At 39.9% G+C, this 23,821-nt stretch overlaps 4 long non-coding RNA genes across 4 annotated transcripts; all 4 read right to left on the bottom strand.

The window, feature by feature from the left end:
- Positions 1 to 270: 270 nt before the first annotated feature.
- On the bottom strand, positions 271 to 1,881 carry LOC132515964 (uncharacterized). Its single transcript, XR_009539219.1, has 2 exons — positions 1,620 to 1,881; positions 271 to 866 (listed from the first exon to the last, which is right to left on the bottom strand). It is a non-coding gene; the product is annotated as an uncharacterized LOC132515964 (long non-coding RNA).
- Positions 1,882 to 7,267: 5,386 nt separating this feature from the next.
- LOC132515963 (uncharacterized) lies at positions 7,268 to 8,879 on the bottom strand. Its single transcript, XR_009539218.1, has 2 exons — positions 8,618 to 8,879; positions 7,268 to 7,864 (listed from the first exon to the last, which is right to left on the bottom strand). It is a non-coding gene; the product is annotated as an uncharacterized LOC132515963 (long non-coding RNA).
- A 5,319-nt stretch (positions 8,880 to 14,198) lies between these two features.
- On the bottom strand, positions 14,199 to 15,809 carry LOC132515962 (uncharacterized). Its single transcript, XR_009539217.1, has 2 exons — positions 15,548 to 15,809; positions 14,199 to 14,794 (listed from the first exon to the last, which is right to left on the bottom strand). It is a non-coding gene; the product is annotated as an uncharacterized LOC132515962 (long non-coding RNA).
- Positions 15,810 to 21,190: 5,381 nt separating this feature from the next.
- On the bottom strand, positions 21,191 to 22,801 carry LOC132515961 (uncharacterized). Its single transcript, XR_009539216.1, has 2 exons — positions 22,540 to 22,801; positions 21,191 to 21,786 (listed from the first exon to the last, which is right to left on the bottom strand). It is a non-coding gene; the product is annotated as an uncharacterized LOC132515961 (long non-coding RNA).
- Between the last annotated feature and the right edge of the window lie 1,020 nt (positions 22,802 to 23,821).

Here is a 23,821-nt window from a genome sequence, read left to right as displayed (position 1 = left end):
AGCCAGTTGGCACTGTAAAGGTGATTTTCCCCGCATTTTAGTAAAGGGATTGAACTTCTGAGGAGTTAAATAATTTGTTCCTCAAATCAGTCAAGCAATAATTAAGAAAATACCCTGGATTTGAAATTATATACAAATAATCATCGATATAACTCAAAATTCACATAACACTGGTTGTGAGAGCCTGAAATTTGGATCGAAGAAGGATAGAAATCAACCAAAATTATGATATGATATTGCTAAAAGCAGGTTTTCAAAGAAACAAAATACTTTTACCATCACAAAAAAAATTGTATTTTATTCAGGAAATGGAGGATAAGTAACAATTGCTCATCTGGCAGAAACCGCTGCCTAGATGACAGACACACACAGAAGACAGTGGGAGAATCCTCAGAGGGCGCTCAGGAGGAGAGATACTGCTCTTCCCTCTGAGGCTCTGGGATGCTTTTTCGGATACCTCCCAGAGGGAAGCAGCATAGCAGACTCAGATAGGAAACCTCTGACCGTCAGGAATCCCCACACGCACACTGCAGGCTGAAGGGTGGAAAGCTTCTCCTGTATCCATGGTAGGACTTGAAGAGAAGATGAAGATGGAGCTGTGGAACTAGATGAGCTGATTGTCCTTATCCTTTCCAGAGGCAGATAAAACCTGAAGCTGTTACTTGTTCTTGGGTGGGCACTTCTGCTGGCATTGCTCGGGAGGTGGCTCAGGAGTGCATTTCACAGGGCACTTTACAGGTTGGCAAGGGTCTGTACCCTTTTTAGGTGAGCAAGGATCAGGGCACTTTGTTGGGCACACTGGAGGTATCTTGCACTGCTGCTTGCACTGCTGCTCTTGAGAAGACATCTTTCTGGAGTCTTAATATCTGAAAGAAAGTATTTGACCGTGTTCACAAGGAGGAATTCCTTCAGAGGGAAGACCCAAAGATTTGACAACTCAAATAGACAGGACCTCTCCAATCTCTAAATATGGGTTTTAATCTCTTTAATACCTTTTAATGAATTTCGGACTTCTCTCTCGTTCTTTAGCAAATCTATTCATCAGCCCAGAGACAACCTTCTCCTTTCTCATACAACATTTCCAAAGAAAATATCTTTTTTTAAAAGAAACCAGCAGTGTTTTCTCTTTTGTTTTCTTTGTTCTTCTTTTTTTAATGAAAACCTCATCTTTAAAAAAGGCCATCACAAGTTCTAAAATCCTGGGCAAACTCACAAGCAATTTCTATCACCATTTTTTCTCATGAGGTCCCGACACGATTACTTATGTACAAAGCAAAGGGCAATCAGGATGAATGTAAGGGCATCACACCTTCTAAGATTAATGCCTCTGAAATCACAGCAGAGGTCCAACAGAAAGGCACAGAAAAAGATAAATACTTTACTCTTTATCCTTTCATGTCAAAATTTCCTTTTAATTTCTTGTTCAATAGAGGAATTCAAACTAGGTATCAGAAATCTAGTAAATACAATATAACATTGTGCCCAGATTCCAGGTTCCCATCCACTAAGTAACATTATACCCTTGTTCATAACTTTGCACCCATCAAATTTGCGGTCTCCAGCATAAACTCAACATTCGGGGGCCCGAGAACAAAGTTGACCTGAAGAATCATACTCACCAGGTTCTCCAAAGTCAATCAGAACTCGAGTAGCAGGAGGATAGCTGTCACTGTCGTGCAGCAGAGGCCCTTTTTATTGGTGTTTGCTGCCCCACCCAGGGGGAAGCGGAGCTACCAAAACTGGCCTGGTTCAGTCATTTCCCAACCAAATGCAAATCCATCCATAACTGGCTTGGCAGGGACTCTGAAAACAGGAAATGTCCTGCGCCAGGATCTCCTCACTAGATTATGTTCTCATGACTCACAGAGTCCCTGCCTTAGCTCTCCGTTTCAGTGGTTTATGGCAGTGGGAGGATTTTGAAGCTTCTCTAACTTGCAGACAAACGTTCCGTTTCTTGATTGGGGAAGATGACCCTTTTCTATCTTTCACCTTCCTTGACTTCTAAAACTGCCTGCCTAGTTGCACTTGAACTGGTGGCCGTTTTATTGTACATACTGGTTTGAGAAAGGCCTGGCTACCTGGTGACACCGTTCTCTTTATCTCAAGCCCCTCTTATAATGCATTTCCTCTTGATCCATGGCTTGCTAAGTGAAGTCTCTTCTCCTCTTCTAAAATGGACTGAGGGAAGGTTGCGGATCATCTCCGATGACTTCCCACCGTGATACTTAAATACGTTTAGTAAAGTGGTGACCTCTAGGGACCCCCTTTCACTGCTTTGCTCCTTCAAATTAAGAACATCCAGCAGTCACATTCTTATGAACTTTGTAAATCTGTTTCACTTCCGGCCACAAGGAATTCACTAGGAGCGTAGTTTCGTCTACCATAATTCCAATCAGCTGGCAGATCAGAACCTAGACTTACAATACAAACCAAGCCTTTTACTCATACCTCCCAAACGTGACATACCACCTGCTCTTACCTAACTTCTCCCAAAGGACCTCTTTGGATTTCTTCAACTTTTGAAGAAAGCTCAGAGGAGTGTTTAAATATTCTGGCTTCCTGTTCCTTTGAAATTTTTGGAAAACCCTATCTAATATGCAATGCCATTCATGTCACTAATTTTATATGTATTTAATAGTTACGAATTATTTAAATACATGTTTTGTTTCACATCAAGTCTAGGGGTAAATTACAGAGAAAGTTGATATCCCATTATTAAAAATGCAGTCAGTGAAGTTCATTGCCATTCATATACAACTTCTTAATGATTAATAATAAGTTTGTTAAAATTTTAACCTACGTTTTACATTTTCCATTTTGCTCACTGTGGAACAGATGTCAAATAAGCCTATTTCCGGCTCTACTTTCTTCATAGAATTTGTCAGTGTGCTGGAAGGAAGGTTTGGTGGTTAATTTATGGGTCAGCTTCCCTGGCATATGGTCCCCAGTTAACTGGTCAAACATTATTCTGGGTGTTTCTGTAAGGATGCTTTTGCAAGAGAGTATTATTTACATCAGTGGCCTGAGTAAAGGCGGTTGCCTTCTCTAAGCTGGGAATTGCTCTTCCAATCCACTGACCTCCTCAATAGAACAAGGCTGACCGTCACCAAGGTAAAAGACGATTACCCTGTTGGATGGGCTTCCAGCACGCTTTCAGCTCTGCAGATTTTGAGTTTACCAAACTTTGTAATCTCTCTCTCTCTCTCAATCTCTCTCTCTCTCTCTCTCTTTCTCTCTCTCTCACACTGTCTCTCACTTTCGGTAACACATTTCTCTCTCTCTCTCTCTCTCTCTCTCTCTCTTTCTATATATATATATATATATATATTTTTTTTTTATACATTGCAATATTTAATTTGAATATTTCATCTGGCTTATCATGTACAAGATTACGTATGGTCAATTAAATTAAAACATTTCAAAGTTATTATAAAGTGAAGTTAAAGTAAAAAATACTATTAATACATGACACCTCTGATGTGCAATTATGACAAATATAATGAACTTTTAGAAAATAACTGAAGTTCAGGAACCAGTGCCCTAGCATGTTCTCCAAATACCTTATTTCTACCTTTTCAGAGATTCAGCTGTCAAGAGTTCTTCTACAGTTCCTCTCTTCTCTCTTGGACCTGAACACCACTCTTTTCTCTGCTGCCCCCTTGGGCACTGAAGCTTCTCGTGATGGGCTGTGGCTGGTGAAGGGCCCTGTCTGGTTTAGAAATAAAGTTGCAACTCTCACTTTATATTACTGTGGAATGTGGGAACACATGTTTCATGGAATCAGGGTGTCCCTCTCACCTGACATGAACACTTCCCTAGAGTGCCGTCGTGTGCTTAAAATTCCTTTATCAGGAAATAAATCCCTTGTATTCCGTAAGTAAATATCAGGTTTCAATTGTGTGAAACCAAAAATAGATATAAGATACCATTTAAGACTCACAGCATCACATATAAGTGATTGAGAGTGGGGTTGGGAGTGGAGAGAAGATCAGAGCACTAAGGTCTGAAATCTAGATGAAATATGGACTTAGGGCTCATCTGAAATACTTGCTTTCTTCTGCTCTTTCCAAACATGTTTTATGGCTTTGAAGACAGTAATACGAAAAGGTTTTCACTGTTTATTCTCGATCTTCCTTTTCAACCCTCCAGAACCCTCAACCTGCCATATTACCTTCACTGCCCCATATATACAACATAACTGTCCAAGCTGGTACTCTGACATGTTGCCCATGCATTTAGTAATAATCCTTTCCTATCTTTCATATTCTACCTGCAGTCTGAAGGAAGAACTGGCCTAGTAACGTGTCTTGGGCAATTAATCAGGAAGCTTCTTAGGAATGTCATTTTATAATGGAAAAGGAGGAAGAAGAGGAGAATGAAGAGGAGAGGAAGAGAAAGAGGAGACACTTGAGACTTGAGAAGAGTCACCAGATAAGCATGTGCCAGAAGACCAGGACCTAACCTTTCTCTCAAGCTCAGCCACATCTTCACTACTATAAACCATTTAAATATTATAATACATGGCTATAAAAATGAAATTACAGTACATAATATATAATTGGGAAAACATAAAGTTGTTCAAAAATGAACACATCTAATAAACTGCCAAGAAAAATCACTGCTTATATTTTGCTCTATTTAGCGTTAGGTGTTTTCTCTTTTCATAAACCCACAGACATGCATACGTGTCTTTCAGGTTACTGATCTGAGATCCTTTATCTTTTGCAACATAGATGCCTCCAGCCGTTAGTTGCTCTCTATGCACTGCATCACATTTATCCCTAAAGGTCTTCTACATTTTATTTGCATTTTCATTCATCCGAAGTATTTTCTATTTATTTGTTATTTCTTCTTCGAGCCATTGTTTATTTAGGAATGTGTTTCCAAACTCAAAGATGTCACAGAAACAGAGACTAGAATGGTGGTCAGCAGGGGCTGAGGGGTTCGGCAAAAGAGGAGATGTTGGACAATGGGTACAAACCTGCATCACACGATGAAGAAGCTCTGGGAGTCTACGGAACATCATAGTGAGTCTAGTTAATAACACTCAGTTGTGTAGTTGAAACTTGCTCAGAAAATAGACCTTAAGCATTCTCATCACGCACACACACACACACACACACACACACAATTACACGGACATAGGCATATTTAAATAGTTAATGGTGAAGTGATTAATGTATTAAGTGACTGATGGTGGTAATCCCTGCACAAAGTACACATATGTCAAATCATCTCATTATGCACCACAAATATGTCCAGTTTAATTTGTCAATAAGACCTCAATAATACCGGATGGAAAAGGTGAAAGAAAAACCATCCTACAAAACCGTAAGAAAGTTTCAGAATCTTTGTGTTCCTTGTCCTCCTTGCCTCTCTTAGGCTCTGATACTACTCTCTGAGAGAGCTTCCCTTAACAATTCTTCTCTGCGGGCCTTGTATCCACCTCACAGTGGATAATCCCTTCTCGTCACCTATACTGACCACATCTGAAGTAGGTAGTGTGGAAAGGGGGGAAAGGAGGGCTGGAAAGTCGTTACAATTCTTGAAAACTCAGTCTTTTTTGTTTTGGCACATACTTTATTTAGTTGTCAATTCCCTCAAAAACTTATTAGACACCCGACATAATTCATTCTTCCAATCATTTCTGTGTCCCACGGACCTCACTCAGGTCCTCTTCTGGAAGTAATTTTCTGGCCTGATTAAATTCCTGCCTTGATCCCTGAACATAATTCAACTACCATGAGGCTCCCTGACACACAGGTGGATAGACTACAACTTCTGTCTCTTTTCTCTGTTGTTACAGTCAACTGAAATTGGACTTCAAGTTCAAAACCAATTCTAATCTCATATCTTACACTTTAGGGCTTACAAGTGTTGAGTTTCCTAATTCATCAAGCTTCTGAATATCTGGGCTATTCTTTTCTTTCCATATTTTTTTTATTTCTGACCTTCCAACTGGAAATTTTTTTCTGAACATACATTAATTGAAATACCCTGGTCAAATCAACAAGTGACCAATATTTGGTCTGCATCTCAGAATACCATGGACAACCATTACTGCAAACATTTTGCCATTGAATAAAATGTATCACCACATTTATGGCTTCCAATATCAGATTCCTTGCCAACCACCTCCAGACTCTAAGCCAATGCCATAATTTAAAGATTTTTTATAGAAGCCTCCCACCTCAAAGAGTAATTTCTGTGTCAGGTCAAATAACACTAGCTAGAGGAGAGACAACTCCCAAATATCAGTGTTGATTTCTCCCTCGTGTAATAGTCTGATAAGCGTTGGGCAGTAATTGGACATCTTCTTTTTTCCTGCAGTTCTGGCATCTTGGACTCCTTTACTTCTAGGACCACAAGAAGAGATATGCTTAAAGAGCACAACCTTTTTCACGGCTTACTGGATCTGTAAGCTATACACTTAGAAAACAAGTTGCATAGCAACAGTCATTTTGTAAATCTAGGTAAACATTGGAAACCCAAGTGTCCCCCCAAAGTGGGGTCAAATCTGTCAGGAAAGTAATTTCAGACGTGAGAAAATATAATAAGACACTGAGGTTGTTGAGTTTTGCAGTAAGAAGAACGTGTTGTGTACATGGAGAGCAGGCAGCACTTTGCCTGACAAGGACCCTTTACACTTCCCTTTATTTGTACTACCCATGAATTCAGAACTACTATAATTTTATGCAGAATATCCCAATAATTTCCCAAAGCATTTAATGTGTCACATGATGTTATAAATACGGTTAAGTTGGAAAAGAAAAGGAACACAGAATATGAAACTGTAATATACTTTAAGAATCTCCGTATGTGCTGTGCTCGGTATGTCTGAGCCTCTTTCCTGCTAGAGCAAACATGGTGATGGTGGTGATGGTGGTGACAGTGATGATGACAGAGATAATGATGACTTGCCACCTCACAAAGTACTAATTATGTGCCCAGCATTGTGGCAACTGAATTACACACATTCATGTAAATTTTATGCCTAAGCCAGTTGGCACTGTAAAGGTGATTTTCCCCGCATTTTAGTAAAGGGATTGAACTTCTGAGGAGTTAAATAATTTGTTCCTCAAATCAGTCAAGCAATAATTAAGAAAATACCCTGGATTTGAAATTATATACAAATAATCATCGATATAACTCAAAATTCACATAACACTGGTTGTGAGAGCCTGAAATTTGGATCGAAGAAGGATAGAAATCAACCAAAATTATGATATGATATTGCTAAAAGCAGGTTTTCAAAGAAACAAAATACTTTTACCATCACAAAAAAAAATTGTATTTTATTCAGGAAATGGAGGATAAGTAACAATTGCTCATCTGGCAGAAACCGCTGCCTAGATGACAGACACACACAGAAGACAGTGGGAGAATCCTCAGAGGGCGCTCAGGAGGAGAGATACTGCTCTTCCCTCTGAGGCTCTGGGATGCTTTTTCGGATACCTCCCAGAGGGAAGCAGCATAGCAGACTCAGATAGGAAACCTCTGACCGTCAGGAATCCCCACACGCACACTGCAGGCTGAAGGGTGGAAAGCTTCTCCTGTATCCATGGTAGGACTTGAAGAGAAGATGAAGATGGAGCTGTGGAACTAGATGAGCTGATTGTCCTTATCCTTTCCAGAGGCAGATAAAACCTGAAGCTGTTACTTGTTCTTGGGTGGGCACTTCTGCTGGCATTGCTCGGGAGGTGGCTCAGGAGTGCATTTCACAGGGCACTTTACAGGTTGGCAAGGGTCTGTACCCTTTTTAGGTGAGCAAGGATCAGGGCACTTTGTTGGGCACACTGGAGGTATCTTGCACTGCTGCTTGCACTGCTGCTCTTGAGAAGACATCTTTCTGGAGTCTTAATATCTGAAAGAAAGTATTTGACCGTGTTCACAAGGAGGAATTCCTTCAGAGGGAAGACCCAAAGATTTGACAACTCAAATAGACAGGACCTCTCCAATCTCTAAATATGGGTTTTAATCTCTTTAATACCTTTTAATGAATTTCGGACTTCTCTCTCGTTCTTTAGCAAATCTATTCATCAGCCCAGAGACAACCTTCTCCTTTCTCATACAACATTTCCAAAGAAAATATCTTTTTTTAAAAGAAACCAGCAGTGTTTTCTCTTTTGGTTTCTTTGTTCTTCTTTTTTTAATGAAAACCTCATCTTTAAAAAAGGCCATCACAAGTTCTAAAATCCTGGGCAAACTCACAAGCAATTTCTATCACCATTTTTTCTCATGAGGTCCCGACACGATTACTTATGTACAAAGCAAAGGGCAATCAGGATGAATGTAAGGGCATCACACCTTCTAAGATTAATGCCTCTGAAATCACAGCAGAGGTCCAACAGAAAGGCACAGAAAAAGATAAATACTTTACTCTTTATCCTTTCATGTCAAAATTTCCTTTTAATTTCTTGTTCAATAGAGGAATTCAAACTAGGTATCAGAAATCTAGTAAATACAATATAACATTGTGCCCAGATTCCAGGTTCCCATCCACTAAGTAACATTATACCCTTGTTCATAACTTTGCACCCATCAAATTTGCGGTCTCCAGCATAAACTCAACATTCGGGGGCCCGAGAACAAAGTTGACCTGAAGAATCATACTCACCAGGTTCTCCAAAGTCAATCAGAACTCGAGTAGCAGGAGGATAGCTGTCACTGTCGTGCAGCAGAGGCCCTTTTTATTGGTGTTTGCTGCCCCACCCAGGGGGAAGCGGAGCTACCAAAACTGGCCTGGTTCAGTCATTTCCCAACCAAATGCAAATCCATCCATAACTGGCTTGGCAGGGACTCTGAAAACAGGAAATGTCCTGCGCCAGGATCTCCTCACTAGATTATGTTCTCATGACTCACAGAGTCCCTGCCTTAGCTCTCCGTTTCAGTGGTTTATGGCAGTGGGAGGATTTTGAAGCTTCTCTAACTTGCAGACAAACGTTCCGTTTCTTGATTGGGGAAGATGACCCTTTTCTATCTTTCACCTTCCTTGACTTCTAAAACTGCCTGCCTAGTTGCACTTGAACTGGTGGCCGTTTTATTGTACATACTGGTTTGAGAAAGGCCTGGCTACCTGGTGACACCGTTCTCTTTATCTCAAGCCCCTCTTATAATGCATTTCCTCTTGATCCATGGCTTGCTAAGTGAAGTCTCTTCTCCTCTTCTAAAATGGACTGAGGGAAGGTTGCGGATCATCTCCGATGACTTCCCACCGTGATACTTAAATACGTTTAGTAAAGTGGTGACCTCTAGGGACCCCCTTTCACTGCTTTGCTCCTTCAAATTAAGAACATCCAGCAGTCACATTCTTATGAACTTTGTAAATCTGTTTCACTTCCGGCCACAAGGAATTCACTAGGAGCGTAGTTTCGTCTACCATAATTCCAATCAGCTGGCAGATCAGAACCTAGACTTACAATACAAACCAAGCCTTTTACTCATACCTCCCAAACGTGACATACCACCTGCTCTTACCTAACTTCTCCCAAAGGACCTCTTTGGATTTCTTCAACTTTTGAAGAAAGCTCAGAGGAGTGTTTAAATATTCCGGCTTCCTGTTCCTTTGAAATTTTTGGAAAACCCTATCTAATATGCAATGCCATTCATGTCACTAATTTTATATGTATTTAATAGTTACGAATTATTTAAATACATGTTTTGTTTCACATCAAGTCTAGGGGTAAATTACAGAGAAAGTTGATATCCCATTATTAAAAATGCAGTCAGTGAAGTTCATTGCCATTCATATACAACTTCTTAATGATTAATAATAAGTTTGTTAAAATTTTAACCTACGTTTTACATTTTCCATTTTGCTCACTGTGGAACAGATGTCAAATAAGCCTATTTCCGGCTCTACTTTCTTCATAGAATTTGTCAGTGTGCTGGAAGGAAGGTTTGGTGGTTAATTTATGGGTCAGCTTCCCTGGCATATGGTCCCCAGTTAACTGGTCAAACATTATTCTGGGTGTTTCTGTAAGGATGCTTTTGCAAGAGAGTATTATTTACATCAGTGGCCTGAGTAAAGGCGGTTGCCTTCTCTAAGCTGGGAATTGCTCTTCCAATCCACTGACCTCCTCAATAGAACAAGGCTGACCGTCACCGAGGTAAAAGACGATTACCCTGTTGGATGGGCTTCCAGCACGCTTTCAGCTCTGCAGATTTTGAGTTTGCCAAACTTTGTAATCTCTCTCTCTCTCTCAATCTCTCTCTCTCTCTCTCTCTCTCTCTCTCTCTCTCTGTATCTATCTATCTATATATATATATATTTTATACATTGCAAAATTTAATTTGAATATTTTATCTGGCTTATCATGTACAAGATTACGTATGGTCAATTAAATTAAGACATTTCAAAGTTATTATAAAGTGAAGTTAAAGTAAAAAATACTATTAATACATGACACCTCTGATGTGGAATTATGACAAATATAATGAACTTTTAGAAAATAACTGAAGTTCAGGAACCAGTGCCCTAGCATGTTCTCCAAATACCTTATTTCTACCTTTTCAGAGATTCAGCTGTCAAGAGTTCTTCTACAGTTCCTCTCTTCTCTCTTGGACCTGAACACCACTCTTTTCTCTGCTGCCCCCTTGGGCACTGAAGCTTCTCGTGATGGGCTGTGGCTGGTGAAGGGTCCTGTCTGGTTTAGAAATAAAGTTGCAACTCTCACTTTATATTACTGTGGAATGTGGGAACACATGTTTCATGGAATCAGGGTGTCCCTCTCACCTGACATGAACACTTCCCTAGAGTGCCGTCGTGTGCTTAAAATTCCTTTATCAGGAAATAAATCCCTTGTATTCCGTAAGTAAATATCAGGTTTCAATTGTGTGAAACCAAAAATAGATATAAGATACCATTTAAGACTCACAGCATCACATATAAGTGATTGAGAGTGGGGTTGGGAGTGGAGAGAAGATCAGAGCACTAAGGTCTGAAATCTAGATGAAATATGGACTTAGGGCTCATCTGAAATACTTGCTTTCTTCTGCTCTTTCCAAACATGTTTTATGGCTTTGAAGACAGTAATACGAAAAGGTTTTCACTGTTTATTCTCGATCTTCCTTTTCAACCCTCCAGAACCCTCAACCTGCCATATTACCTTCACTGCCCCATATATACAACATAACTGTCCAAGTTGGTACTCTGACATGTTGCCCATGCATTTAGTAATAATCCTTTCCTATCTTTCATATTCTACCTGCAGTCTGAAGGAAGAACTGGCCTAGTAACGTGTCTTGGGCAATTAATCAGGAAGCTTCTTAGGAATGTCATTTTATAATGGAAAAGGAGGAAGAAGAGGAGAATGAAGAGGAGAGGAAGAGAAAGAGGAGACACTTGAGACTTGAGAAGAGTCACCAGATAAGCATGTGCCAGAAGACCAGGACCTAACCTTTCTCTCAAGCTCAGCCACATCTTCACTACTATAAACCATTTAAATATTATAATACATGGCTATAAAAATGAAATTACAGTACATAATATATAATTGGGAAAACATAAAGTTGTTCAAAAATGAACACATCTAATAAACTGCCAAGAAAAATCACTGCTTATATTTTGCTCTATTTAGCGTTAGGTGTTTTCTCTTTTCATAAACCCACAGACATGCATACGTGTCTTTCAGGTTACTGATCTGAGATCCTTTATCTTTTGCAACATAGATGCCTCCAGCCGTTAGTTGCTCTCTATGCACTGCATCACATTTATCCCTAAAGGTCTTCTACATTTTATTTGCATTTTCATTCATCCGAAGTATTTTCTATTTATTTGTTATTTCTTCTTCGAGCCATTGTTTATTTAGGAATGTGTTTCCAAACTCAAAGATGTCACAGAAACAGAGACTAGAATGGTGGTCAGCAGCGGCTGAGGGGTTCGGCAAAAGAGGAGATGTTGGACAATGGGTACAAACCTGCATCACACGATGAAGAAGCTCTGGGAGTCTACGGAACATCATAGTGAGTCTAGTTAATAACACTCAGTTGTGTAGTTGAAACTTGCTCAGAAAATAGACCTTAAGCATTCTCATCACGCACACACACACACACACACACACAATTACACGGACATAGGCATATTTAAATAGTTAATGGTGAAGTGATTAATGTATTAAGTGACTGATGGTGGTAATCCCTGCACAAAGTACACATATGTCAAATCATCTCATTATGCACCACAAATATGTCCAGTTTAATTTGTCAATAAGACCTCAATAATACCGGATGGAAAAGGTGAAAGAAAAACCATCCTACAAAACCGTAAGAAAGTTTCAGAATCTTTGTGTTCCTTGTCCTCCTTGCCTCTCTTAGGCTCTGATACTACTCTCTGAGAGAGCTTCCCTTAACAATTCTTCTCTGCGGGCCTTGTATCCACCTCACAGTGGATAATCCCTTCTCGTCACCTATACTGACCACATCTGAAGTAGGTAGTGTGGAAAGGGGGGAAAGGAGGGCTGGAAAGTCGTTACAATTCTTGAAAACTCAGTCTTTTTTGTTTTGGCACATACTTTATTTAGTTGTCAATTCCCTCAAAAACTTATTAGACACCCGACATAATTCATTCTTCCAATCATTTCTGTGTCCCACGGACCTCACTCAGGTCCTCTTCTGGAAGTAATTTTCTGGCCTGATTAAATTCCTGCCTTGATCCCTGAACATAATTCAACTACCATGAGGCTCCCTGACACACAGGTGGATAGACTACAACTTCTGTCTCTTTTCTCTGTTGTTACAGTCAACTGAAATTGGACTTCAAGTTCAAAACCAATTCTAATCTCATATCTTACACTTTAGGGCTTACAAGTGTTGAGTTTCCTAATTCATCAAGCTTCTGAATATCTGGGCTATTCTTTTCTTTCCATATTTTTTTATTTCTGGCCTTCCAACTGGAAATTTTTTTCTGAACATACATTAATTGAAATACCCTGGTCAAATCAACAAGTGACCAATATTTGGTCTGCATCTCAGAATACCATGGACAACCATTACTGCAAACATTTTGCCATTGAATAAAATGTATCACCACATTTATGGCTTCCAATATCAGATTCCTTGCCAAGCACCTCCAGACTCTAAGCCAATGCCATAATTTAAAGATTTTTTATAGAAGCCTCCCACCTCAAAGAGTAATTTCTGTGTCAGGTCAAATAACACTAGCTAGAGGAGAGACAACTCCCAAATATCAGTGTTGATTTCTCCCTCGTGTAATAGTCTGATAAGCGTTGGGCAGTAATTGGACATCTTCTTTTTTCCTGCAGTTCTGGCATCTTGGACTCCTTTACTTCTAGGACCACAAGAAGAGATATGCTTAAAGAACACAACCTTTTTCACGGCTTACTGGATCTGTAAGCTATACACTTAGAAAACAAGTTGCATAGCAACAGTCATTTTGTAAATCTAGGTAAACATTGGAAACCCAAGTGTCCCCCCAAAGTGGGGTCAAATCTGTCAGGAAAGTAATTTCAGACGTGAGAAAATATAATAAGACACTGAGGTTGTTGAGTTTTGCAGTAAGAAGAACGTGTTGTGTACATGGAGAGCAGGCAGCACTTTGCCTGACAAGGACCCTTTACACTTCCCTTTATTTGTACTACCCATGAATTCAGAACTACTATAATTTTATGCAGAATATCCCAATAATTTCCCAAAGCATTTAATGTGTCACATGATGTTATAAATACGGTTAAGTTGGAAAAGAAAAGGAACACAGAATATGAAACTGTAATATACTTTAAGAATCTCCGTATGTGCTGTGCTCGGTATGTCTGAGCCTCTTTCCTGCTAGAGCAAACATGGTGATGGTGGTGATGGTGGTGACAGTGATGATGACAGAGATAATGATGACTTGCCACCTCACAAAGTACTAATTATGTGCCCAGCATTGTGGCAACTGAATTACACACATTCATGTAAATTTTATGCCTAAGCCAGTTGGCACTGTAAAGGTGATTTTCCCCGCATTTTAGTAAAGGGATTGAACTTCTGAGGAGTTAAATAATTGTTCCTCAAATCAGTCAAGCAATAATTAAGAAAATACCCTGGATTTGAAATTATATACAAATAATCATCGATATAACTCAAAATTCACATAACACTGGTTGTGAGAGCCTGAAATTTGGATCGAAGAAGGATAGAAATCAACCAAAATTATGATATGATATTGCTAAAAGCAGGTTTTCAAAGAAACAAAATACTTTTACCATCACAAAAAAAATTGTATTTTATTCAGGAAATGGAGGATAAGTAACAATTGCTCATCTGGCAGAAACCGCTGCCTAGATGACAGACACACACAGAAGACAGTGGGAGAATCCTCAGAGGGCGCTCAGGAGGAGAGATACTGCTCTTCCCTCTGAGGCTCTGGGATGCTTTTTCGGATACCTCCCAGAGGGAAGCAGCATAGCAGACTCAGATAGGAAACCTCTGACCGTCAGGAATCCCCACACGCACACTGCAGGCTGAAGGGTGGAAAGCTTCTCCTGTATCCATGGTAGGACTTGAAGAGAAGATGAAGATGGAGCTGTGGAACTAGATGAGCTGATTGTCCTTATCCTTTCCAGAGGCAGATAAAACCTGAAGCTGTTACTTGTTCTTGGGTGGGCACTTCTGCTGGCATTGCTCGGGAGGTGGCTCAGGAGTGCATTTCACAGGGCACTTTACAGGTTGGCAAGGGTCTGTACCCTTTTTAGGTGAGCAAGGATCAGGGCACTTTGTTGGGCACACTGGAGGTATCTTGCACTGCTGCTTGCACTGCTGCTCTTGAGAAGACATCTTTCTGGAGTCTTAATATCTGAAAGAAAGTATTTGACCGTGTTCACAAGGAGGAATTCCTTCAGAGGGAAGACCCAAAGATTTGACAACTCAAATAGACAGGACCTCTCCAATCTCTAAATATGGGTTTTAATCTCTTTAATACCTTTTAATGAATTTCGGACTTCTCTCTCGTTCTTTAGCAAATCTATTCATCAGCCCAGAGACAACCTTCTCCTTTCTCATACAACATTTCCAAAGAAAATATCTTTTTTTAAAAGAAACCAGCAGTGTTTTCTCTTTTGGTTTCTTTGTTCTTCTTTTTTTAATGAAAACCTCATCTTTAAAAAAGGCCATCACAAGTTCTAAAATCCTGGGCAAACTCACAAGCAATTTCTATCACCATTTTTTCTCATGAGGTCCCGACACGATTACTTATGTACAAAGCAAAGGGCAATCAGGATGAATGTAAGGGCATCACACCTTCTAAGATTAATGCCTCTGAAATCACAGCAGAGGTCCAACAGAAAGGCACAGAAAAAGATAAATACTTTACTCTTTATCCTTTCATGTCAAAATTTCCTTTTAATTTCTTGTTCAATAGAGGAATTCAAACTAGGTATCAGAAATCTAGTAAATACAATATAACATTGTGCCCAGATTCCAGGTTCCCATCCACTAAGTAACATTATACCCTTGTTCATAACTTTGCACCCATCAAATTTGCGGTCTCCAGCATAAACTCAACATTCGGGGGCCCGAGAACAAAGTTGACCTGAAGAATCATACTCACCAGGTTCTCCAAAGTCAATCAGAACTCGAGTAGCAGGAGGATAGCTGTCACTGTCGTGCAGCAGAGGCCCTTTTTATTGGTGTTTGCTGCCCCACCCAGGGGGAAGCGGAGCTACCAAAACTGGCCTGGTTCAGTCATTTCCCAACCAAATGCAAATCCATCCATAACTGGCTTGGCAGGGACTCTGAAAACAGGAAATGTCCTGCGCCAGGATCTCCTCACTAGATTATGTTCTCATGACTCACAGAGTCCCTGCCTTAGCTCTCCGTTTCAGTGGTTTATGGCAGTGGGAGGATTTTGAAGCTTCTCTAACTTGCAGACAAACGTTCCGTTTCTTGATTGGGGAAGATGACCCTTTTCTATCTTTCACCTTCCTTGACTTCTAAAACTGCCTGCCTAGTTGCACTTGAACTGGTGGCCGTTTTATTGTACATACTGGTTTGAGAAAGGCCTGGCTACCTGGTGACACCGTTCTCTTTATCTCAAGCCCCTCTTATAATGCATTTCCTCTTGATCCATGGCTTGCTAAGTGAAGTCTCTTCTCCTCTTCTAAAATGGACTGAGGGAAGGTTGCGGATCATCTCCGATGACTTCCCACCGTGATACTTAAATACGTTTAGTAAAGTGGTGACCTCTAGGGACCCCCTTTCACTGCTTTGCTCCTTCAAATTAAGAACATCCAGCAGTCACATTCTTATGAACTTTGTAAATCTGTTTCACTTCCGGCCACAAGGAATTCACTAGGAGCGTAGTTTCGTCTACCATAATTCCAATCAGCTGGCAGATCAGAACCTAGACTTACAATACAAACCAAGCCTTTTACTCATACCTCCCAAACGTGACATACCACCTGCTCTTACCTAACTTCTCCCAAAGGACCTCTTTGGATTTCTTCAACTTTTGAAGAAAGCTCAGAGGAGTGTTTAAATATTCTGGCTTCCTGTTCCTTTGAAATTTTTGGAAAACCCTATCTAATATGCAATGCCATTCAAGTCACTAATTTTATATGTATTTAATAGTTACGAATTATTTAAATACATGTTTTGTTTCACATCAAGTCTAGGGGTAAATTACAGAGAAAGTTGATATCCCATTATTAAAAATGCAGTCAGTGAAGTTCATTGCCATTCATATACAACTTCTTAATGATTAATAATAAGTTTGTTAAAATTTTAACCTACGTTTTACATTTTCCATTTTGCTCACTGTGGAACAGATGTCAAATAAGCCTATTTCCGGCTCTACTTTCTTCATAGAATTTGTCAGTGTGCTGGAAGGAAGGTTTGGTGGTTAATTTATGGGTCAGCTTCCCTGGCATATGGTCCCCAGTTAACTGGTCAAACATTATTCTGGGTGTTTCTGTAAGGATGCTTTTGCAAGAGAGTATTATTTACATCAGTGGCCTGAGTAAAGGCGGTTGCCTTCTCTAAGCTGGGAATTGCTCTTCCAATCCACTGACCTCCTCAATAGAACAAGGCTGACCGTCACCGAGGTAAAAGACGATTACCCTGTTGGATGGGCTTCCAGCACGCTTTCAGCTCTGCAGATTTTGAGTTTACCAAACTTTGTAATCTCTCTCTCTCTCTCAATCTCTCTCTCTCTCTCTCTCTTTCTCTCTCTCTCACACTGTCTCTCACTTTCGGTAACACATTTCTCTCTCTCTCTCTCTCTCTCTCTCTCTCTCTCTTTATATATATATATATATATATATATATTTTTATACATTGCAATATTTAATTTGAATATTTCATCTGGCTTATCATGTACAAGATTACGTATGGTCAATTAAATTAAAACATTTCAAAGTTATTATAAAGTGAAGTTAAAGTAAAAAATACTATTAATACATGACACCTCTGATGTGCAATTATGACAAATATAATGAACTTTTAGAAAATAACTGAAGTTCAGGAACCAGTGCCCTAGCATGTTCTCCAAATACCTTATTTCTACCTTTTCAGAGATTCAGCTGTCAAGAGTTCTTCTACAGTTCCTCTCTTCTCTCTTGGACCTGAACACCACTCTTTTCTCTGCTGCCCCCTTGGGCACTGAAGCTTCTCGTGATGGGCTGTGGCTGGTGAAGGGCCCTGTCTGGTTTAGAAATAAAGTTGCAACTCTCACTTTATATTACTGTGGAATGTGGGAACACATGTTTCATGGAATCAGGGTGTCCCTCTCACCTGACATGAACACTTCCCTAGAGTGCCGTCGTGTGCTTAAAATTCCTTTATCAGGAAATAAATCCCTTGTATTCCGTAAGTAAATATCAGGTTTCAATTGTGTGAAACCAAAAATAGATATAAGATACCATTTAAGACTCACAGCATCACATATAAGTGATTGAGAGTGGGGTTGGGAGTGGAGAGAAGATCAGAGCACTAAGGTCTGAAATCTAGATGAAATATGGACTTAGGGCTCATCTGAAATACTTGCTTTCTTCTGCTCTTTCCAAACATGTTTTATGGCTTTGAAGACAGTAATACGAAAAGGTTTTCACTGTTTATTCTCGATCTTCCTTTTCAACCCTCCAGAACCCTCAACCTGCCATATTACCTTCACTGCCCCATATATACAACATAACTGTCCAAGTTGGTACTCTGACATGTTGCCCATGCATTTAGTAATAATCCTTTCCTATCTTTCATATTCTACCTGCAGTCTGAAGGAAGAACTGGCCTAGTAACGTGTCTTGGGCAATTAATCAGGAAGCTTCTTAGGAATGTCATTTTATAATGGAAAAGGAGGAAGAAGAGGAGAATGAAGAGGAGAGGAAGAGAAAGAGGAGACACTTGAGACTTGAGAAGAGTCACCAGATAAGCATGTGCCAGAAGACCAGGACCTAACCTTTCTCTCAAGCTCAGCCACATCTTCACTACTATAAACCATTTAAATATTATAATACATGGCTATAAAAATGAAATTACAGTACATAATATATAATTGGGAAAACATAAAGTTGTTCAAAAATGAACACATCTAATAAACTGCCAAGAAAAATCACTGCTTATATTTTGCTCTATTTAGCGTTAGGTGTTTTCTCTTTTCATAAACCCACAGACATGCATACGTGTCTTTCAGGTTACTGATCTGAGATCCTTTATCTTTTGCAACATAGATGCCTCCAGCCGTTAGTTGCTCTCTATGCACTGCATCACATTTATCCCTAAAGGTCTTCTACATTTTATTTGCATTTTCATTCATCCGAAGTATTTTCTATTTATTTGTTATTTCTTCTTCGAGCCATTGTTTATTTAGGAATGTGTTTCCAAACTCAAAGATGTCACAGAAACAGAGACTAGAATGGTGGTCAGCAGGGGCTGAGGGGTTCGGCAAAAGAGGAGATGTTGGACAATGGGTACAAACCTGCATCACACGATGAAGAAGCTCTGGGAGTCTACGGAACATCATAGTGAGTCTAGTTAATAACACTCAGTTGTGTAGTTGAAACTTGCTCAGAAAATAGACCTTAAGCATTCTCATCACGCACACACACACACACACACACACAATTACACGGACATAGGCATATTTAAATAGTTAATGGTGAAGTGATTAATGTATTAAGTGACTGATGGTGGTAATCCCTGCACAAAGTACACATATGTCAAATCATCTCATTATGCACCACAAATATGTCCAGTTTAATTTGTCAATAAGACCTCAATAATACCGGATGGAAAAGGTGAAAGAAAAACCATCCTACAAAACCGTAAGAAAGTTTCAGAATCTTTGTGTTCCTTGTCCTCCTTGCCTCTCTTAGGCTCTGATACTACTCTCTGAGAGAGCTTCCCTTAACAATTCTTCTCTGCGGGCCTTGTATCCACCTCACAGTGGATAATCCCTTCTCGTCACCTATACTGACCACATCTGAAGTAGGTAGTGTGGAAAGGGGGGAAAGGAGGGCTGGAAAGTCGTTACAATTCTTGAAAACTCAGTCTTTTTTGTTTTGGCACATACTTTATTTAGTTGTCAATTCCCTCAAAAACTTATTAGACACCCGACATAATTCATTCTTCCAATCATTTCTGTGTCCCACGGACCTCACTCAGGTCCTCTTCTGGAAGTAATTTTCTGGCCTGATTAAATTCCTGCCTTGATCCCTGAACATAATTCAACTACCATGAGGCTCCCTGACACACAGGTGGATAGACTACAACTTCTGTCTCTTTTCTCTGTTGTTACAGTCAACTGAAATTGGACTTCAAGTTCAAAACCAATTCTAATCTCATATCTTACACTTTAGGGCTTACAAGTGTTGAGTTTCCTAATTCATCAAGCTTCTGAATATCTGGGCTATTCTTTTCTTTCCATATTTTTTTATTTCTGACCTTCCAACTGGAAATTTTTTTCTGAACATACATTAATTGAAATACCCTGGTCAAATCAACAAGTGACCAATATTTGGTCTGCATCTCAGAATACCATGGACAACCATTACTGCAAACATTTTGCCATTGAATAAAATGTATCACCACATTTATGGCTTCCAATATCAGATTCCTTGCCAACCACCTCCAGACTCTAAGCCAATGCCATAATTTAAAGATTTTTTATAGAAGCCTCCCACCTCAAAGAGTAATTTCTGTGTCAGGTCAAATAACACTAGCTAGAGGAGAGACAACTCCCAAATATCAGTGTTGATTTCTCCCTCGTGTAATAGTCTGATAAGCGTTGGGCAGTAATTGGACATCTTCTTTTTTCCTGCAGTTCTGGCATCTTGGACTCCTTTACTTCTAGGACCACAAGAAGAGATATGCTTAAAGAACACAACCTTTTTCACGGCTTACTGGATCTGTAAGCGATACACTTAGAAAACAAGTTGCATAGCAACAGTCATTTTGTAAATCTAGGTAAACATTGGAAACCCAAGTGTCCCCCCAAAGTGGGGTCAAATCTGTCAGGAAAGTAATTTCAGACGTGAGAAAATATAATAAGACACTGAGGTTGTTGAGTTTTGCAGTAAGAAGAACGTGTTGTGTACATGGAGAGCAGGCAGCACTTTGCCTGACAAGGACCCTTTACACTTCCCTTTATTTGTACTACCCATGAATTCAGAACTACTATAATTTTATGCAGAATATCCCAATAATTTCCCAAAGCATTTAATGTGTCACATGATGTTATAAATACGGTTAAGTTGGAAAAGAAAAGGAACACAGAATATGAAACTGTAATATACTTTAAGAATCTCCGTATGTGCTGTGCTCGGTATGTCTGAGCCTCTTTCCTGCTAGAGCAAACATGGTGATGGTGGTGATGGTGGTGACAGTGATGATGACAGAGATAATGATGACTTGCCACCTCACAAAGTACTAATTATGTGCCCAGCATTGTGGCAACTGAATTACACACATTCATGTAAATTTTATGCCTAAGCCAGTTGGCACTGTAAAGGTGATTTTCCCCGCATTTTAGTAAAGGGATTGAACTTCTGAGGAGTTAAATAATTGTTCCTCAAATCAGTCAAGCAATAATTAAGAAAATACCCTGGATTTGAAATTATATACAAATAATCATCGATATAACTCAAAATTCACATAACACTGGTTGTGAGAGCCTGAAATTTGGATCGAAGAAGGATAGAAATCAACCAAAATTATGATATGATATTGCTAAAAGCAGGTTTTCAAAGAAACAAAATACTTTTACCATCACAAAAAAAATTGTATTTTATTCAGGAAATGGAGGATAAGTAACAATTGCTCATCTGGCAGAAACCGCTGCCTAGATGACAGACACACACAGAAGACAGTGGGAGAATCCTCAGAGGGCGCTCAGGAGGAGAGATACTGCTCTTCCCTCTGAGGCTCTGGGATGCTTTTTCGGATACCTCCCAGAGGGAAGCAGCATAGCAGACTCAGATAGGAAACCTCTGACCGTCAGGAATCCCCACACGCACACTGCAGGCTGAAGGGTGGAAAGCTTCTCCTGTATCCATGGTAGGACTTGAAGAGAAGATGAAGATGGAGCTGTGGAACTAGATGAGCTGATTGTCCTTATCCTTTCCAGAGGCAGATAAAACCTGAAGCTGTTACTTGTTCTTGGGTGGGCACTTCTGCTGGCATTGCTCGGGAGGTGGCTCAGGAGTGCATTTCACAGGGCACTTTACAGGTTGGCAAGGGTCTGTACCCTTTTTAGGTGAGCAAGGATCAGGGCACTTTGTTGGGCACACTGGAGGTATCTTGCACTGCTGCTTGCACTGCTGCTCTTGAGAAGACATCTTTCTGGAGTCTTAATATCTGAAAGAAAGTATATGACCGTGTTCACCAGGAGGAATTCCTTCAGAGGGAAGACCCAAAGCTTTGACAACTCAAATAGACAGGACCTCTCCAATCTCTAAATATGGGTTTTAATCTCTTTAATACCTTTTAATGAATTTCGGACTTCTCTCTCGTTCTTTAGCAAATCTATTCATCAGCCCAGAGACAACCTTCTCCTTTCTCATACAACATTTCCAAAGAAAATATCTTTTTTTAAAAGAAACCAGCAGTGTTTTCTCTTTTGGTTTCTTTGTTCTTCTTTTTTTAATGAAAACCTCATCTTTAAAAAAGGCCATCACAAGTTCTAAAATCCTGGGCAAACTCACAAGCAATTTCTATCACCATTTTTTCTCATGAGGTCCCGACACGATTACTTATGTACAAAGCAAAGGGCAATCAGGATGAATGTAAGGGCATCACACCTTCTAAGATTAATGCCTCTGAAATCACAGCAGAGGTCCAACAGAAAGGCACAGAAAAAGATAAATACTTTACTCTTTATCCTTTCATGTCAAAATTTCCTTTTAATTTCTTGTTCAATAGAGGAATTCAAACTAGGTATCAGAAATCTAGTAAATACAATATAACATTGTGCCCAGATTCCAGGTTCCCATCCACTAAGTAACATTATACCCTTGTTCATAACTTTGCACCCATCAAATTTGCGGTCTCCAGCATAAACTCAACATTCGGGGGCCCGAGAACAAAGTTGACCTGAAGAATCATACTCACCAGGTTCTCCAAAGTCAATCAGAACTCGAGTAGCAGGAGGATAGCTGTCACTGTCGTGCAGCAGAGGCCCTTTTTATTGGTGTTTGCTGCCCCACCCAGGGGGAAGCGGAGCTACCAAAACTGGCCTGGTTCAGTCATTTCCCAACCAAATGCAAATCCATCCATAACTGGCTTGGCAGGGACTCTGAAAACAGGAAATGTCCTGCGCCAGGATCTCCTCACTAGATTATGTTCTCATGACTCACAGAGTCCCTGCCTTAGCTCTCCGTTTCAGTGGTTTATGGCAGTGGGAGGATTTTGAAGCTTCTCTAACTTGCAGACAAACGTTCCGTTTCTTGATTGGGGAAGATGACCCTTTTCTATCTTTCACCTTCCTTGACTTCTAAAACTGCCTGCCTAGTTGCACTTGAACTGGTGGCCGTTTTATTGTACATACTGGTTTGAGAAAGGCCTGGCTACCTGGTGACACCGTTCTCTTTATCTCAAGCCCCTCTTATAATGCATTTCCTCTTGATCCATGGCTTGCTAAGTGAAGTCTCTTCTCCTCTTCTAAAATGGACTGAGGGAAGGTTGCGGATCATCTCCGATGACTTCCCACCGTGATACTGAAATACGTTTAGTAAAGTGGTGACCTCTAGGGACCCCCTTTCACTGCTTTGCTCCTTCAAATTAAGAACATCCAGCAGTCACATTCTTATGAACTTTGTAAATCTGTTTCACTTCCGGCCACAAGGAATTCACTAGGAGCGTAGTTTCGTCTACCATAATTCCAATCAGCTGGCAGATCAGAACCTAGACTTACAATACAAACCAAGCCTTTTACTCATACCTCCCAAACGTGACATACCACCTGCTCTTACCTAACTTCTCCCAAAGGACCTCTTTGGATTTCTTCAACTTTTGAAGAAAGCTCAGAGGAGTGTTTAAATATTCTGGCTTCCTGTTCCTTTGAAATTTTTGGAAAACCCTATCTAATATGCAATGCCATTCAAGTCACTAATTTTATATGTATTTAATAGTTACGAATTATTTAAATACATGTTTTGTTTCACATCAAGTCTAGGGGTAAATTACAGAGAAAGTTGATATCCCATTATTAAAAATGCAGTCAGTGAAGTTCATTGCCATTCATATACAACTTCTTAATGATTAATAATAAGTTTGTTAAAATTTTAACCTACGTTTTACATTTTCCATTTTGCTCACTGTGGAACAGATGTCAAATAAGCCTATTTCCGGCTCTACTTTCTTCATAGAATTTGTCAGTGTGCTGGAAGGAAGG

This window comes from Lagenorhynchus albirostris, chromosome 2, assembly GCF_949774975.1.
Source record: "Lagenorhynchus albirostris chromosome 2, mLagAlb1.1, whole genome shotgun sequence".
Lineage (NCBI taxonomy): Eukaryota > Metazoa > Chordata > Mammalia > Artiodactyla > Delphinidae > Lagenorhynchus > Lagenorhynchus albirostris.
Note: the sequence above shows the minus strand (reverse complement) of the source record. Positions and strands in the feature narration are given on the sequence as shown.